This window comes from Ranitomeya imitator, chromosome 7, assembly GCF_032444005.1.
Source record: "Ranitomeya imitator isolate aRanImi1 chromosome 7, aRanImi1.pri, whole genome shotgun sequence".
Lineage (NCBI taxonomy): Eukaryota > Metazoa > Chordata > Amphibia > Anura > Dendrobatidae > Ranitomeya > Ranitomeya imitator.
Genome location: NC_091288.1, coordinates 149447275 through 149461055, shown reverse-complemented (window position 1 = coordinate 149461055; position 13781 = coordinate 149447275). Strand labels below are relative to the sequence as shown.

Below are 13781 nucleotides of genomic sequence, written 5' to 3'. Positions count from 1 at the left end.
AATACGAGCAAACAAATCAGACAGCAACGGCAAAGGATACTGAAATTTGACTGTAATTTTATTAAGAAGGCGGTAATCAATACAAGGTCTCAAAGAACCATCCTTCTTGGCCACAAAAAAGAACCCTGCTCCTAACGGTGATGACGACGGGCGAATATGGCCTTTCTCCAAGGATTCCTTTATATAACTTCGCATAGCGGCATGTTCTGGCACAGATAAATTAAACAATCGGCCCTTAGGAAACTTACTACCAGGAATCAAATTAATAGCACAATCACAATCCCTATGAGGAGGTAGGGCACTGGCTTTGGGCTCATCAAATACATCCCGATAATCCGACAAAAACTCTGGAACTTCAGAAGGAGTGGAAGACGAAATAGACAAAAATGGAACATCACCATGTACCCCCTGGCAACTCCAGCTGGACACAGACATAGATTTCCAGTCCAATACTGGATTATGAACCTGTAGCCATGGCAACCCCAAAACGACCACATCATGCAGATTATGCAACACCAGAAAGCGGATATCCTCCTGATGTGCAGGAGCCATGCACATGGTCAATTGGGTCCAGTACTGAGGCTTATTCTTGGCCAAAGGCGTAGCATCAATTCCTCTCAATGGAATAGGATACTGCAAGGGCTCCAAGAAAAAACCACAGCGCCTGGCAAACTCCAAGTTCCTCAAATTCAGGGCAGCGCCTGAATCTACAAATGCCATAACAGAATAGGATGACAAAGAGCAAATCAGAGTAACAGACAATAGAAATTTAGACTGTACCGTACCAATGGTGGCAGACCTAGCGAACCGCTTAGTGCGCTTAGGACAATCGGAGATAGCATGAGTGGAATCACCACAGTAAAAACATAGCCCATTCCGACGTCTGTGTTCTTGCCGTTCAGCTCTGGTCAAAGTCCTATCACATTGCATAGGCTCAGGCCCATGCTCAGATAGTACCGCCAAATGGTGCACAGCTTTACGCTCACGCAAGCGTCGATCGATCTGAATGGCCAAGGACATAGACTCATTCAGACCAGCAGGCATGGGAAACCCCACCATGACATCCTTAAGGGCTTCAGAGAGACCCTTTCTGAAGATTGCTGCCAGGGCACATTCATTCCACTGAGTGAGCACAGACCACTTTCTAAACTTCTGACAATATATCCCCGCTTCATCCTGACCCTGACACAGAGCCAGCAAGATTTTCTCTGCCTGATCCACTGAATTAGGTTCGTCATAAAGCAATCCAAGCGCCAGGAAAAACGCATCAACATCACGCAATGCCGGATCTCCTGGCACAAGGGAAAATGCCCAGTCTTGAGGGTCACCAGGTAACAAAGAAATAATGATCTTTACTTGTTGAACAGGGTCACCTGAGGAGCGAGGTTTCAAGGCAAGAAACAATTTACAATTATTTTTGAAATTCAAGAACTTAGATCTATCACCAAAAAACAAATCAGGAATTGGAATCCTAGGCTCTGACATCGGATTCTGAACCACAAAATCTTGAATGTTTTGTACCCTTGTAGTGAGATTATCCATCCTAGAGGACAGACCTTGAATGTCCATGTTTACACCAGTGTCCTGAACCACCCAGAGGTAAAGGGGAAGAGAGAGACAAAACACACTGCAAAGAAAAAAAAATGGTCTCAGAACTTCTCTTATCCCTCTATTGAGATGCATTAGTACTTTGGGCCACCTGTACTGTTATGACCTGGTGGTCAGGACAATAATGGACCTGGTGGTTAAGAGCACACGGAATGACCTGATAGTTTCTGATAATAAAGGACGAGCTCTGGGACGTGGGAACTCTGCTGACCAATCTCTAATCCTATCAAACACACTAGAAATAGCCGTGGATTGCGCCTAACGCTCCCTATGCAACTCGGCACAGCCTAAGGAACTAGCTAGCCCTGAAGATAGAAAAATAAAGCCTACCTTGCCTCAGAGAAATTCCCCAAAGGAAAAGGCAGCCCCCCACATATAATGACTGTGAGTAAAGATGAAAATACAAACACAGAGATGAAATAGATTTAGCAAAGTGAGGCCCGACTTACTGAACAGACCGAGGATAGGAAAGGTTACTTTGCGGTCAGCACAAAAACCTACAAAAAGACCACGCAGAGGGCGCAAAAAAGACCCTCCGCACCGACTCATGGTGCGGAGGCGCTCCCTCTGCGTCCCAGAGCTTCCAGCAAGCAAGACAACAATAAAAATAGCGAGCTGGACAGAAAAATAGCAAACCAAAGAAATACAAGCTGGAACTTAGCTTCTGCTGGGAAGACAGGTCACAAGAACGATCCAGGAGTGAACTAGACCAATACTGGAACATTGACAGGTGGCATGGAGCAAAGATCTAAGTGGAGTTAAATAGAGCAGCCAGCTAACGAATTAACCTCGTCACCTGAGGAAGGAAACTCAGAAACACCCACCAGAGGAAGTCCATGGACAGAACCAGCCGAAGTACCATTCATGACCACAGGAGGGAGCCCGACAACAGAATTCACAACAGACGATAACCCTTGTATATTCCTTATTATTCCAGAATATATACTGTCCACCATTACCGGGCAGCAGGTAACATCTCTGCACGGTGGACCCCTGGGCTGCGAACGCACCTTATTACTACTCTCTTATTATTTGCTAGAAAAAGGTGTGGAAACCCCAGAAGAACGACCAATATTGGGTAAATCATATATATGAAAAATCTTTATTGATACAAATACAGCAAATAAAGAGCATAAAAATCCCTGGACCACAATCGTACATAGTGAAGAAATGGTGGCGGCCGCTGCAGCAGATCGCCACTGTACAAAAAGGACGCGCAGACCATATATCCCAGGCTACCATGTAGTATAGACACCCACCAGTAAATATAACCATATATGGGAGTCGCTGACTACAAAATGTTATGCACCTGCATTATAGGAAAACGACGCCTGCAGCAAACTGTATACACCAAAAAATATATATACCACAGTGGGTTACTATCATGCTGCACCACATTAAGCAGGGCCACAGCATGTCAGCATATTAATAAAGTAGCAACAAGACCATGTATATGAAAATAACCGCTACCTATAAAGGTGTCTCATCCCCATGGTCACACACAACCATCCATCTCATAGTATGACTGTAGCTGATAGAAGTACAGCCAGGCAAATAAGCCATAAGCTCAGCTCTTAATTACCTGTCCACAGGGGGCTAAGAACGTAGCTGGGACCGGTGCACACGTCCTGGCTGTACTTCTATCAGGATGTTTGTGATGTTGCTATTTAATACCTTGACTATTCTCTTATTATTTGGTGCGTTCCGCCAGCCCTAACACTAAATAAATTCAATTAGCATAGATGTGACTTCCCAAACCTTCATGATTATAACTACAGTTGTGCTCAAAAGTTTACATATCCCAACAGAATTTTTGCATTATTGGCCTTTTTCAGAGAAAATGAATGATAACACAAAAACTTTTTCTCCACTCATGGTTAGTGGTTGGGTGAAGCCATTTATTGTCAAACTTCTGTGTTTTCTCTTTTTAAATCATAATGACAACCCAAAACATCCAAGTGACCCTGATTAAAAGTTTACATACCCTGGTGATTATGGCCTGATAACATGCACAGAAGTTGACACAAATAGGTTTGAATGACTGTTAAAGGTAACACCCTCACCTGTGACCTGTTTGCCTGTAATCAGTGTGTGTGCATAAAAGCTGAGTGAGTTTCTGTGATCCAGACAGACTCTTGCATCTTTCATCTAGCCAATGACAGGTCAACTTGGCCATGTTGGAATGTCTAAGTACGTCTCATGCGCAGCTTCTGGGCTGATGATTGCAAATTTGTCTCCAGTATTTGCTGATAACTTGCTGCATTCATCCTTCCTTCAACTTTTACCAAGTTTCCTGTGACTTTATAGCTCACACATCCCCAAAACGATCAGCGATCCATCTCCGTGCATTGCATTAGGAATGGTGTTCCTTTCATCAAAGACCTTGTTGACCTCTCTCCAAATGTAACGTTTATGGTTGTGGCCAAAAAGTTCAATTTTGGTCTCCTCAATCCAAATTACCTTGTTCCAGAAGTTTTGAGACTTGTCTCTGTGCTGTATTGCGTATTGTAGGCAAGATACTTTATGGCATTTGCGCAATAATGGCTTTCTTCTGGTGACTCGACCATGCAGCCAATTTTTCTTCAAGTGCCTCCTTATTGTGCATCTTGAAACAGCCACACCGCTAATTTTCAGAGAGTCCTGTATTTCAGCTGATGTTATTTGTGGGTTTTTCTTTGCATCCCAAACAATTTTACTGGCAGTTGTTGACAAACTTTTTTTGTTTGTCTACCTCACCATGGTTTTGCTTTTACAGAGCCCCTGATTTTCCATTTGTTAATCACAGTTTGAACGCTGCTGACTGGCATTATCAATTCCTTGGATATCTTTTTGTATCCCTTTCCAGTTTTATACAGTTCAACTACCTTCTCCCGTAGATCCGTTAACAATTGTTTTGCTTTCTCCATGACTCACAATCCAGAAACATCAGTGGCTGGATGAAAGATGCAAGTGTCTGTCCGGATTCCAGAAACTCACTCAGCTTTTATGCACACACACTGATTACAAGCAAACAGGTCAAAGATGAGTGTGTTACCTTTAGTGATGGGAGAGCACAAAAATGCTAGGGTGCTTGTTGCTCAGGTCGAGCAAATTGGAATCCTCTGGTACTCGACCCAAGCAATGAGCTCAACGTAAGTCTGTGGGAAATCCAAGCATTTTTGCTGCGATCCCCAGGGGTCTTTTTAGGATCTAAAAATCTCTGAAATAGATGAGAACAGTGCTCAAATGAAATGGGAACATCAAGGTGAAGACCCCTGGAAGCATTTATTACTCCTAGGTCACAGCTGTGACCAAACTTGTCAGAGTGTGACGCCACTTTTATAGGCACGCAATAAAACATACAAAAACAAAATCAAAATTGATCTTCCTGAGAAATATGTTAAGGAACATCCTTTCCAGGGTACTATTTTTTATGTAAGGCAAAATACCCCCCCCCAATTAAAATGTATCTCCACCACTTGGGCTATGCTCATGCATAGAGTTTTTAATGCGTTTTTCAACTTTAGCATTGCTTTCAACCAATACAAATGCATTCTCCGGGAAATTTCATTGTAACATTTAACAATCTTAGCTGGCCATGTGGCGTGTGACACATCATCAGACACATCTTGCTTCATTTATAAAGGAGGGACTCTTAAAGTCACAAAGCCTATTTTTATATGGGCATCAGGCGGCATTAATATTCTTAAAGGGCCATTATTATACAGTGGGTCTCCTATACTGTTGTTGCCTATGCAGTGAGTGGCTGCGCTGCCAAAAATTAGGATGCACCACAATACCCCTTTCACAGACTCACAGGAGGGCCTCTTGAAAAAATTTTCCCCATAGTGAATCCCCCATAGTTTTTGCCTATGCATTGAATGCAAGGCCTACCCTGACCCAAAGTTACATTAGTAAGTTAGAATTTGAACCCACGTACTGGATGTCCACAGGAAAACCAAGTTTACGTTATTAATTTAGTACTGCCATACTGTTTGCTTATGTATTGAATGCAAGGCCTGTCCTGCCTCAAAGTTACACACACAACAATAAGCCTTTGAGCTCACGTACTGGATGGCCACAAGAAAACCTAGCTCACAATATTCATTTGTTACTACTATAACTGTTAGCCTATGCAATGAATGCAAGGCTTGCCCTGCACCAAAGTTACATGCACCCCAATAATCCTTTGAGCCCACGTACTGGATGACGACAGGAAAACCTAGTTCACATTATTAATTTGCTACTGCCATACTGTTAGCCTATGTGGAGCGCCCCCAGACACAGGGCCACAGGTTCTCGGTACCGGTCTTCTCTGTCTCGGTGCTGGGGTTGTCACGGTGGCTGGACCCGGTCCGTGACCCTGCTAAGGGGTGTCCAATAAAAGGGGTGATGATAGTTTGTCAAGGGTTCGTGACACCACCTGTGGTATTCGGTCAGGGTGACCGACGCTGCTTAGGGGTCCGCTGGGGTGATAGAATGGCAGCTAGATGGTATACCTTCCCAAAGGTGAAGTGTGTCCCAAGGGCTTCCCAGTAGTGTAGGTAGTGATGGTGTGAGGCGCGGTTAATAACGAGGACACAGGGTTGCAGTCTCTTTACCTTTTACTGAAGACTTCGGGATCCTCAATCCAGAGCACTGTTAACAGGGCTGTCTGAGACCGGCCGGTCTGAAGGCACATCCAGAGTTCCCTTTGCAGGTGGAAACCAGTGCATACCACTAGCACCTGTGTGTTGTAGTTCTTTCCTGCTGAGCATTCGGGATAGTCCTCACAACTCTCGTGTTCGTTCTTTCTCTCTCTCTCTCTCCGTCCCCCAAGGTTATCTGGATAGGATGCACCCGTTTGACGGGAAGGCTCGGAGCTATTCTGGGACCCTAGAGACGCCCCTCTCCAGGCTTGCCCCCTATGTCTTCTAAGGTGATGTATGGTAGACAGCCAACCTATAATCAACTGTCCTGCGGTATTTGAAGTAATGCTTGAAATCAGTTACTCCCTCGGTGTTCCGGTCACCGGCTACGTGCCTCAGTAGGATGTTGCTGTTCTCGGGGCACGACTCCTACTGGCTCTCCTTTGTGCTTTGATCTCGTTTCTCACTTTTCCACAATATCCTTCTCTTCGTGTCCTTCCTTGGGATACCGCCGCAAGGTAGGGCAGGCGCGGTTCCGTTACTCTCTATCCTTTCTGCTAGGCCCCTGTCAGGAACCCACCCCTGACAGGTCCTCCCTGGAGCTCTCCCAGGCTGTGTTCTGTCCTAACTTCCTATCCGACCCCAGTTTTACCAGTTTGAGGAGTGGCCTAATACATAGTGCCTTTTGCTCCCCCTGGTGGCCGGAGTGTGAAGTGTAATGTGTGCTTGTGATACCTGGTGAACTCCTTTAGTGCAATCAGAATTAACATCACTCCCCTTAGTGGCAGAGCCACATTACTGCAACGACCAGGACCCCTGGGCCGCTGCACTGCCCCCCGGTTAAATCCAATACTCCCGGACCAGGAAAAAAGAACAACAATACATGTTAGAAAAAGACATACAAAATTTTTAAATGCTATGAACAATGTAAACATAATAATGCTTCCCTTTATGGGAGGTGAGGTCACTTGAACGTTACAAATGGAAACATGTTTAAATATTTTAAATAACACTCTATTCTATGAACTATAAATAATTCATATTACCCAGCCGGGTATTCTACTAAGTGCAAATCTTTTTTGAACAATAATTTAACTTCTCCTTTAAGGGCGTATAAGCTGAACCCACTAAAGGCTTACTATAAAACATTACAGTACAAATCTAACGTTTTCTTTATTTCTTCTAACTTCACACAGATGCAGGACCGCCTGGCTATTCGTCCAGGCCTACTGCCTCTCTTCTTCTTGGTTCACAGCAACCATCTCTCTATGGTTCTCAGACTCACTAACCCCTACAGGTTCACTTTCTAGCTCTCTAGCTACATGGCATCTACTATGCAAACATTATCACTATCTTACTACTTAAGGCATCATTATCAAAAAGCAACAAATAACATTCCCTTTAAGAGGGGAAAATCAGTCTTCTCTGAAGTAGTGCAACAATCATCAAGTCACTAAGGAACTGCAAGACTCAAGAAACTTCCATGCCGTCATCAGGAATCATTTCTTCGCAAAGTCTTCTTTCCTTGCAAAACCAGTAGGGAGCACCTTTAAGAAGGTGGAAACTATTTACAAAACCAGTTCGGGAATCATTCACCGTCCATGATTCGGCAGTCTTTGGAAACACTGATAACTTTGTGGAAAAGAAAACATAAAACAATAGGGATCCCGGGTAAACTAAGGGATCCCTTTAAGAGTTAACCCTTAAACGGGTCTAAGCAGCAAAAGAGCAGGAAACAGTTAACTATTTACATTTGTCGGGGTTTCGAGGTTTATTTCTGCGACGGTATGTTGCAAGGCATCAGTTGGTAGCGAACACTTCCTGGCCTGGGAAAATCTGTGTTCGACTTCTCATCCGATGCGGTATCAATGTCACTAATTGGTTTTTCAGGTATAATCTGGGTTCGAATGTCAAATTTGGTAGTAGGTTCAGTAGCGGCAATAATGCCCACTGTGGTAGTAGTATTAGGATTTGTCAGTTCAGAGTTAGCCTTAATCATGGCAGCAGGTGGCGAGGCTACGGGGCCCCCCAGTAGGTCTTCTGTCACTGGGGCAGGGTCGTGCTTCATACCTGCTTCAGATATGGTCCCTCCGGTGCCGGCCTGCTCCGTCTCCGCTGGGATCTGGAACGCTGACTGCGGGGCCTTGCGCTGTGGCGTTGTCATCTCTGTTTGCAGTATCTCGCTTTCCGGCAGGGCCTTGCTTTCTGGCTTCGGAGCGCTGGAACTTCTTTCTTGCTCCAGACCAGACGAGGCTGCTGACAGACGTCTGGTGAGGCCCCCGATGACGGTCTCCTTCCACCCGGCCTCAGTGCTCAGCCGTGTCCGCCGGAGTTGATTGCTGAGCTCGTCCACTCTGGCTTGCAGGAAGTCGGGGCGAACAGGTGACGCCTGGCTGCGGTATCTCTCTGGGTAGCTGGGGGAGTCCTCGGCTCCGACCCCACACTCCGATCCCGGGCGGCTGACCATGGCGTCTCCCACGTGGCTCACTTCTTCTCCCTCCTTGTCCTTTTCCCGCTCTCTCCTCCGTGGGCGGTTTTGTTTCTTTGGTCTCCGCCCCCCATTGAGGATCAGGAGGCAGATCTCGGCTGCTGATGGACACGTCCTCAAGGTACAGAAATATTTAGACTGGGCGGCCATTGCTTTTCACGCTTCTCAGTCCGTTCACTCCCACAACTCGACGCCCTTCTTCTTCTCCTGCGCTCCTCGTGGCGCTATAATGGCGGCGGTTTTGGCGGGAATCGTGACGGTAAATAGCAATACACAGTCTTTGCAATAAATCACAGTTCAAGCACAATTCAATCACTGTTCCAAGGCACACATGACCTGATTCTTCAGGCTTAAGTACATCCTGTTCATGACGCCAAGTTGGAGCACCCCCAGACACCGGGCCACAGGTTCTCGGTACTGGTCATCTCTGTCTCGGTGCTGAGGTTGTCACGGTGGCTGGACCCGGTCCATGACCCTGCTAAGGGGCGTCCAATAAAAGGGGTGATGATAGTTTGTCAAGGGTTTGTGATGCCACCTGTGGTATTCGGTCAGGGTGACTGACGCTGCTTAGGGCACGTAATGATAGAAACCACGGCACTCAAGGTTTGTAGGAGGTGCACAAGTTAGGTATCCAACCCGTCAGTCATGTAGAATAAATTACTTGGCACTCAAGAGAAATTCTTTGCAAGGTAAAACGTGAATAGTTCATTTATTAGGTGCATCCAGTTCCATATAAATTGAACGTTTTCGGTCTAATCAAAAGACCTTCATCAGAAAAGGTTATAAAGTACTGTAATACATGTGTGGAAAAACACAAAGGAAAACATTTTTTAGAAAATGATGCACAGAGAAATATATAGTAAAAAACAGATATGGTACACATTGCTCAATGGAGAAATGATAACTAAACAGACATCACATGTTACACGAAGAGCAGACAACAGCGGCGGTCTAAATGGATCCGACCTGGTGCTCCGTGAGTGGTGAGCTTCGTGGTGGAGATGCTAAAGGCTGTAAATGTGTAGGAAGGATAATGCAAGAGAAAAGAGGGCAAGGAGACACATCACGTCCAACTGAAAAACCGAGCGAGTGGATAGCAAATAGGCCATCCCTAAAGGATACAGGAAGTGCGGTAACCTCTATGACTAGTGGTTGACGGACTAAGGTGCACAGTGAGATGCCTGAAATATAAAACATGAACATGTAAATAATACATAATTGTCATTGTGCAGGAATAGTGCAACATGTATGGGCACACAACCCCGTAGGGAGAAGAGAGCATAAGAATGAGTAGAGGGCAAGAGAACGGACCCTGCAGTGTGACCACCTACAACCTGCAAGAATGAATAGAGAAATAGCCCAGAGTAGTAAAAGCATATACTAGAAAATTATATTATAGCTACCTGGATGATTAGGGCAATCTGATAGGGCCCATAAGGTGCCAGCATCAGAGCAGGCCTGGGGGAGGGAGGGCGCCTAGGAGGAACAAGGAGAGATAGAGGAACACCTAGCCAAAAGTTGTCTATACCAAGGTAAACCCCTATAGAGTACTAGTCACCATTACCTGTAAGGCAGAGGGTATATAAGGCGAGCGCTGTGGGGGGCGAGCAAATCGCAGGAGCAGACGCGCTGTTGAAAAGAAAATATAATGAGTGACTAAGTCTCTAGGCCGAGGCGGAGTGCCGAGAGAGGGTGAGCGTCACTGTATAATGGGGCAGAGAGTACCTGTAAAGCCGGAGGACCCCGGCGCCGTGTAGCGAAGGCTGTGAGACTCCCAGGGCTGGTGTCTGGCGGCGGCACTTCCGGGTTTATGTGCGCGCCGCCAGGCAATCACCTGACCCGTAGCGTCATAGCAGACACGTGACCGGGTCGGCGGCGCGTGCGCAGAGAGACAAGGACGGAAGGGAGCTGAAGGGCGCTTGCGCCAAGAGAATGAGTGCCGGAGGCTAAAAAAGAAAGCCAGAGGCGGCCCTATACAGCGAGGGGAGAGAGGGGGGGAGGGCGAAACTACAAGGGAGAACAAACGCAGGGAAATTAGAGAGGGCAAGGGAGGCTGGACGAGGAGAACTCAAACAGGGTATATGCAAAATAAAGAGGTAAATGACCTAATACAGAGAAAGGAGGGAAGGTCTAGAACAGACCTCAAAGGTGGTCACACGCAGGTGATATAGAGACCAGACTAATGCTCTATATCTAGAATGGCATTGAGTGTGGATACTGTACCATATGGGGTGGGGCCAGTGCTCGGTGCGCAGGACGTGACTAGCGGTTCTGTGAAAAGAGGTAAAACAGAAAATTAAAAACATGACATAAACAAATGCGATCAACACATTCCCTGGTTGTGCTCACTTTACATAGACTACAAAACCAGGAATTACAAAAAAGCTGAAATATCGTAATCTCTATTTAATCCCTTTGGTTCTAAGGTCTGGAGCGTATAAATCCAATAAGCTTCCCTTCTTTGAAGCATTCTGGTACGGTTTTGTCCTCTTCTAGGGATATCCACCTGTTCTAAAACCTGAAACCGGAGTTGGGCAATACCGTGATTTTTTATGGCAAAATGGTGTGGGAGGGGAAGATGTGTCTTGTTGCATCGGATGGTGGATTTGTGTTGGGCCACTCTTTCCCTTACTGCTTGCGTGGTCTCGCCTACATAGGCTAGGCCGCATGGGCATTTGATGAGATATACCACGAATGTGGACTCGCAGGTATAGAAACCTTTTATGGGAATGGCCTTACCAGTTTGTGGGTGAAACACAGAGGAGCCCTTTTGTACATTACTACACTGTAGACAATTGAGGCAGGGGAAAGTACCACGTTTCTGGGTGTGAAGAAAAGTTTGTTTTGGGACCACTGAACCTGAGCCAATATCTGCCTTGACCAGCCTGTCCTTAAGGTTTCTAGCACGCTTAAAACATGGTAAGAATGGAGCTTTAAATTCTGGAACTGTCGGGTAACTTTTGGATAAGATATTCCAATGTCTCCTAATGGTAGATTGTACCAGGCTCGAAAAGGGATGAAAGGTAGAGACAAAGGGGATTCTCTTTTGATTGTCCTTAGGTTTACTGTGTGATAGGTCCTGCTTGGCCCCTGTCAATATCCCCTGGGGGTAACCCCTGTCCGTGAATTTCTGTTCCATTTCTGTGAGCCTGGTTCTTTTTAATTCTACATCGGAGACAATCCTGTCTACCCTGTGAAACTGTGACTTAGGGATGGACCTCTTGATAGAGGGTGGGTGGCAGCTGGAAAAGTGTAATAGGCCATTACGATCAGTAGGTTTTGTGAATAAATCGATGCCCAACCGACCCTCCCTCTCCTTATATATCAGGGTATCCAGAAAACTTATTTTATGTGTGTCATGTTGTAAGGTAAATTTGAGTTCAGGCCAGATGCTGTTGATGTGTTGGTCGAAAGGCAATAGTGACTCAATCGGGCCATCCCAGACGCAAAATATATCATCGATATATCTCCGCCAAACCCTGCAGTGAGCCATGAACAAGGGGTGATTGTACACAAAGTCACTCTCAAAAGCTGCCATATATGCTATAGCGTAAGGAGGCGCTACGTTCGCGCCCATGGCTGTCCCTTGTAGCTGGGCATAGAAAGTATCCTGAAACATGAAGTAATTTTCTTTGAGTACTATGCCCAGAAGATCGGCACAGAAGTGACGGACTTTGATGTCCACTCTGTTCTCACTTAGAATTCTATCTGTGGCTAATAGGCCCTTCTCATGTACTATGGAGGTATACAGACTGTTAACGTCCCAGGTGACAAGCAGGGAAGAAGGAGCCAAGGGACCCAATGATTTGATGATTTGAATAAAGTTACTAGTATCCAACAGGAAGGAGCGGGTGGTCTTAACCAATGGGGTTAGAATCTTTTCCAGTACCATCGACAGAGGTGATAGGACTGAATCAGTCAGGGACACGATGGGGCGACCAGGAGGTTTAACTAATCTCTTATGTATCTTTGGTAAGATGTAAAATATGGGAGTGATGGGATCCCTGTGGATGAGGAAATCTTTCATCTTACTGTCGATAGTGCCCGCCTGGAAGTGAAAGTCCACAATGGGTGCAATTTTATTGACTATCTGATTCAAAGGATTGTGTGGTATTATCCTGTATACTGTAGTGTCCCCCAATTGCCTGAACACTTCCTCCAGGTAATCAGCTCTGTCCATGACCACCATAGCTCCACCCTTATCTGCTGGTTTAAATATCAGAGATTTATCCGACGACAGATGCTCCAATGCAATTCTCTCTTGGTGTGAGAGATTAGTTTGAAAATGGAACTTCCCCCGGTCCATTTCCCGAGTCAAGTTGTGTATGTCTCTTTCAACAAGGGAAACAAAAGTTTCCACCGGTGGGTTTGACCGAGGTGGCATGTAGGAGCTATGGGACCGCAGCCCCAGCTGGCGGAGTTCAAGTAGGGTCTTGTCCTGTCTTGAAGAATTCAGGGCAGGAGGTTGTTCCGAAAAATGGACCCGTAGTCTGAGGTTACGGTAGAACCTCTGTAAGTCCATGCTGAGTTCAAAGGAGTTGAACTTATACGTTGGGCAAAAAGACAAGAAGACGAGGCGGGGGGGCCAATGCCGCCGGGGAACCCAGAAACCAGATGGCAACACGCTCGCAGGTAAGGACCTCCCATTGGTAGTAAACATTTCCTCTAAAAACTTGGACGTTCATCAATTGTCCATTCTTCAAAAGGGCTTGTCTTTTTGCCCAACGTATAAGTTCAACTCCTTTGAACTCAGCATGGACTTACAGAGGTTCTACTATCGACAGTAAGATGAAAGATTTCCTCATCCACAGGGATCCCATCACTCCCATATTTTACATCTTACCAAAGATACATAAGAGATTAGTTAAACCTCCTGGTCGCCCCATCGTGTCCCTGACTGATTCAGTCCTATCACCTCTGTCGATGGTACTGGAAAAGATTCTAACCCCATTGGTTAAGACCACCCGCTCCTTCCTGTTGGATACTAGTAACTTTATTCAAATCATCAAATCATTGGGTCCCTTGGCTCCTTCTTCCCTGCTTGTCACCTGGGACGTTAACAGTCTGTATACCTCCAT

At 45.8% G+C, this 13781-nt stretch overlaps 1 long non-coding RNA gene across 1 annotated transcript; it reads right to left on the bottom strand.

Moving 5' to 3' along the window:
- Positions 1–9393: 9393 nt before the first annotated feature.
- LOC138645900 (uncharacterized) lies at positions 9394–11584 on the bottom strand. The gene is made up of 3 exons (XR_011314803.1): positions 10927–11584; positions 9826–9884; positions 9394–9714 (listed from the first exon to the last, which is right to left on the bottom strand). It is a non-coding gene; the product is annotated as an uncharacterized lncRNA (long non-coding RNA).
- Between the last annotated feature and the right edge of the window lie 2197 nt (positions 11585–13781).